The following is a 6,000-nucleotide window of genomic DNA, read 5'->3' on the forward strand; positions in this document are numbered from 1 at the left end:
TTTTTTGTACTGGGGAGCCCAGAACAAAGTATGCAGGCTTTTTTCATATATTACTTTGTAACCTTCAAATAAAAGAATGTTACAGTTCTCATTGTGTTTTTGTTTGTTTGTTTGTTTTCTCCCACATCATATAGCATAACAGGGGAATTGCTGTACAGAATCATTTTCATAATTCCCAAGCACCCTTCCTTATACGTACACTAATGTGCACTTTGTAGGTAAAGACCCTTTATACATTTATGAAATGTATAACAAAAATCTGGAAGTCAGGTTGCCACATCAGAGAGAAGGCAAGGCAGGTTGACTGAAATTGTGAAAATAACCCACATTCATACCATATCTGTATAGTCAACCCTTTTGCCTTCAATTGTTCAGAAATGTAAATAACCATAAAGCATGTCTTGTGATCTTAGAAAGTATCCTTCTTTCAGAGTATGACAAGGACAAGTACAAACATGGTTCATTTGTGACACTTTCCTTTCCTGGCAGTTCTCTACACTTTACCAAAGAACATTTCCAGAAGTTTCTAGCCCATTGGGTCATCTAGAAACACAAAGCTGTAGAATGAAGTCAAACTGACTGGGACGTGTTATTCATGATCCCACATTTGGTGATGCCCTCATCACTGCTCTGTCCATTCCCAAGTATTTAAACCCTAAAACGTCTCCCAGTGGTTGCTGATAGGATTGTCAATCAGATTCTTGAATAGATGACCTGTATTCTTCCCTGTTGCATGTCCATTAGAAAGGATTGATTAGTATCCACTCAGTGAATTCACAGTACCCTACAATTCCCATAATCTTCCTCTCCAGGAAGATACTTTAGGACCTCAGAATCTGCTTAGCTCAATCTAACAGGACAATTACCCCAGATCACTACAATCTGTTGCTACTGTATAAATGGTTGCATTTTAAGAAACTACAGTTGCATAGAAGATGTATTTAAAAGAAAAGCCACTGTATATTGATGATTCTCCAAAGAAAACATCACACATACAGATGGGATGGAGAATATTAAAGACCAAAAGCCTTCCTATTATGGAGTTAACAGCTGATATTACAGTTACAGCAGATAACTGGGGCAGACTGAGAAATTCACATTTAAATTGAAGGTCCTTTTGGATAAAATGTTCAAAACAAAATATTCTGGCTGCTATTTCAGTATTTTTCAGATGCACAGACAGAGGGATAAACATGTAATATATGTTACTTTACATACTTAACATAGAAAATCTTTGTTCCAGATCTCTCTTCCATTTTTTTTCCCCTTCAGGTAACTGCGACCCTTCCACTCAAATCTAAGCAGGATCTTCACAAAAAGTGCTACTAAAAGGCAGTACAAGGCAATGCAAATGAGTTGCTTGGAACCCAGGATCATAAAATTATTGATTTCTGAAACTTGTTAAAAGAGTAAAGAGTAAGTACAAAGGATGTGGCAGGTTATAAGAGAAATTTGTCAGTCCCTTGTAAAGCACATAAAAAGCTGTGTTGAAATGCATCACAGAAGACATCTTTAGTATTTGAAATGAAAAATGTATGGAATGGGTGGGTGAATGAATGTTGAAGTTCACTGCCAGCCACTCAGAAATGATGGTGATAAAGGTCCTGTAGATGTTAAGTCAGATACTTAGCACTTAATTGTGGGGATAATTCAAATTTGGGGAAGAGGTGTGGGTCACTTCTTTTATTCCAAAGTGAATGGCTTACTTCTAATTGAAAGCAACTCTAATTAAGATAAAGGGCAGGACATTAGTACTCAGTCTTAACATTATGAGACACACCAGCAATACGCTTTACCTCTGATGTGAAATAGTTATTTATGGTGTCTGTGGTGCAGCAGAGTTCTCCCTTGCATACACATCAGATATCAGGCTCCAATGTACACATGTACAATGGGGGGATTAAACAGGAGAATATCAGATGGAGCATGGTTTACGTGCAGTGGAAACAAACTGATCAGAAAGCTCCTGGGGAGCTGTCATACACGAAGCTAAACCCTCCTTCCCTCACGACTCAAAGCTTTCACAGATTCATATGGATTTCACAGGTTACGTGAAAACGGGAAGGGTGGCACTTGACAGCACCACTCCATGGCAAGACCCACATGTACCTCAGCCTTGTTCATGTTTACACAGACAACCCCTAAATAGCTGAGCCAGGCAGCCATGGTGGTCTTTGGTCTGAGCCCTGTTGTTTGCAAGCTGTTGCAGGCATCCAGGGAGCACTGCAGCATTCAACCACTGGTGTCTTGAGACAAAGAGGGTCTATCTGGCCTATTGTCCAACTGAATCTTAGGAGTGGAAATGTCTCCTCGTCTTCAGAGGTTGGCCAAGTTATATTTTGAAATATAAAGGCTGACAGTTTTTACTAAGACCGATAGATCAGTGCTTGCTACTACAGCTTAACTTTTTTCAGATATTGGACTGGTCAAGTGAGGCATAGCTCAGTGTCATCAGTGTAGCACTCCCCCAAAACATCAGCAGTTCATTGTTTTTAAACCCTGTTAACAAAGTTTATATCTCGTTTAACCGGGTACAATAGCAACTATAGTATAGCAGTATTACGGATGAAAATTACTTATGATTAGCATAGCTTTTAAGTTAATGTATTTTAACTTGATTATCTTTTCCTTGTAGCAGGGCATCCTGCTGGTGTCCCAGATTGTGTCCCAAATGTTATTTCTTTTTCTGTCTTTCAGTATGAAAGATGTTTCACTCATCTCCACTTGAAAGCTATTCTTCCTTCCCTTACATTCCCACCTGCTTCCGTAGCTGTATGTCTTATTCAGTGGTGAACACGCTTTGGATTTTTTCTCAGATAAAAGACTCTTGGAATAATAAAGCAAACAGGAAACTGTGCATAATGATTCAAGTTGCACAAACATGCACTTGAAGCATGAACATCTCAACAGAGATAACTTTTTCTATTCCCAGGAGCACCACAGAGCTAGCCGACCCAACCATTTTTGTGTGGAAAGCTGTTGTTCTTAATCCCATCCCTGATCTGAGATGGGATTTCACAACATTTAGACAAGCACTTTCACTACAAAGCAGGAAAATATGAATCTTTTATGATTCTGTGAGCTGGGTTTGACTCTTAAAGAGACGTATATGGACAGAGTCCATATACCATTTTCTGTATAATTTATACTATTTTCAAGTATATTACTTGGCATAAGAGACAGATACAATCTTAGCTGGCATCTCTCAATATAATAATAAAAATAATAATAGCAAAGTAGTAACAATATTTTGTATAAGTTTCCTAGTAGAAGCATTAGCAAAATGAAGCCAAAATGTTTTCTATCACTACGAATGCTCTCAGCTGCCTGACTGGAACTTTTCTGTACATTAATATATATGACTTAAGATATTGACATTAATATCCGTATTTGCTTAGGTCTGGGGTAATGAAGCTTTTCTGGGAATGACTTTTGAAATAAAACAAAATAAAAAATAAATCTGTCCAGTTTCCAAAAAATACAGACATTCCCGTGCTGTCACACATGACTGTGTTTTGCTAAGCTGTTTGATAAAATTACAAAGTTTCATGTCTGCATTTTCTGGTGGTGTAAAGTGGAATAGGTTACCTGAAGAACCAGTGCAAAAAATCAGCTCAGAGGTACAAACAATCAGGGGACAAACAAGCAATCTTCTGAAAGGAGTTTCTAGCTTTATCCTAACCAGTATTCTTAATGCAGGAATCACTGGAGTATTTTTACAGCCTGTGTTGTAGAGGGAGTGAAATAGATCCTTATTATTGTCCCTTCTGGCCATGAACATCTACGTGCATATAATAAAACTCCTAATATAGAAGTGCTCACAGAAATGCCTCGTTATTGCTCAGATCTCAAAACATACATTGGAAAAAAAAAATAAAAATAAAAAATTAAAGCAATTGATCAGGCTCTTTTCAAGCATTTTTTGTCCTTACTGCACTCTTTTCTGCTCTGTTGTGCTGCTCCAATAGGAAGGATGGAGGTTTCCCTACCAGTAAGACATATAATGTAGAATGTATGAGACATCCCTGGAAAATTAATATTTTTTTAGATTTAATTTTTTTCTAACAGAGGTGAGTGTTGAAGTTGGTCATCCCACATCTTAGTTGAGCAATTTAATTCTTGTTATACAAATAACAGTTGGATTAGAAGTGAAAACAGCACCCAAATAAGCTCTGGGGGTTTCCCTGAACCAAGATTCCTAAGTGAGTTTAGGTATTTGACATCTCCAGAGAAGAGTCCAGGAAAGATAGGAAAGTAGGAGCCATCTTCAACACTCACTGCTGCAGACCTGATCCTCAGGAGGATGTGTGGGTAATGTGGTCCTGAGTGCAGATTGCTGCACTGTGCTTAATTAACACTTCTACTATGTCCAACTGATGCAGTGGGTCTGCCCAGGCTGGCCATGGCTTTCATTGCCTGTCTTTACTGACGGTCCTTCTTTCTGGTGGGGAAAAGCAAGGTGCTGCCTGTTCTGGCTGTAAGCTGTGGCCAGAAATATGAGACAGACTGGGTTTTCTCCCCAAGACAATTAGTGCTAGATGTCTCTCTAAACACTCTCCCAGTCATATCTCAGTTCCTGAAGCTATACCTATCCTCTTGCAAAATTACACTGCTATTACCTTCAGAGCTAATGTGTGGTTTTATAATATGTGTTTTATAGAAGATTAAGTAGCTAATGTTTCAAAACACATTGAAAGTAAGGTAAGCATAGATAATCAAAGCTAGTATGTTTTATTGTTATGACTCTATTCCCATATACATTTTCCTGAAATCCATTTCTGATCAGTGACCACCGAGATGGAGATACAGCCTTTTGTTCTTCAGATATAGCCAGTGATACAGTCATTCCTTTCTGACTAAGGCCATAAGAGACCATCTCAGGGGAATGAGTGATAACATCATAAAATTAGAATAAGTAGTGTCAAAGATTAACAAGGACAACTGAAATACTTGCCTAACAAACTACTGGATAAGAAAGAAAATGTAACAAAATTAAACTCAAGATTTACATGAGATCTGGACTCAATAGAAACACTTAGAATTCCAAAACAAGATTTGTATTCAGCTCATAGTTTGCTTTTAGTAAAATAATATAACATGGCAGTGATTCCTGGGGGACTTTCCTTTCTCATGCCTTCCACAAATCTCATAACTAACAGATCTGCAAAGCTGTTCAGTGATGATATTATGCTTGTCTGATCTATATTGTCTGTCCTGGATTAGACGACCTTACCATCTCTATTTCTGACTCATTAAAGCATTCTCAGATAACTCAGTATGTAATAATATTGTGAGCTGAATATATTCAGAAATATACTTTTACCTCCTGTGGAATGAATTCTAATTGGTAAGCAAAATTTAAACCTCAGGATTGCAATATTTTGCCAATCAAGAAAAAAGCTAATTTCTCCTATCAGTTGTATCTGATTGTGTCTCTCAGCTGAAACGAAGAAAGAAGTCATTCTGAACATTCTGATAATAAGTAATATCAATCAGGGAGGAATAATTACAAAGAAATAGAAGTAAATTAGCGTTGCCTCCTGACAGCACTGAAGTGAGAAATGAGTACATAGGAAAGGGTACGCAATAGGTATGAAGAGTGTATTTGAGTGGAACGCAAGTGTACTTGGAATTTAAAAGGAAAACAAGAGCTCAGGGGAAAGTTTTAAGAAATAAATTTGTTTGTTTGCTTGTTTCCAACTTAACCCCTTCCTTCACTGCTGGACAAGCATGAGTGGTTACCCAGGAGAGAGGGGACATCTTATCATTTTGGAAGTAAATACCCTTCCTTCCTTCCTTCCTTCCTTCCTTCCTTCCTTCCTTCCTTCCTTCCTTCCTTCCTTCCTTCCTTTCCTTCCTCCCTCCCTCCCTCCCTCCCTTTCTTTTTCTTTTTCTTCTTCTTCTTCTTCTTCTTCTTCTTCTTCTTCTTCTTCTTCTTCTTTCTTTTTCTTTCTTCTTTTTCTTTTTTCTTTTCTTTTTCTTTTTCTTTTTTTCTTTTTT

This window comes from Anser anser, assembly GCF_964211835.1.
Source record: "Anser anser genome assembly, chromosome: 1".
NCBI classification, from domain to species: domain Eukaryota; kingdom Metazoa; phylum Chordata; class Aves; order Anseriformes; family Anatidae; genus Anser; species Anser anser.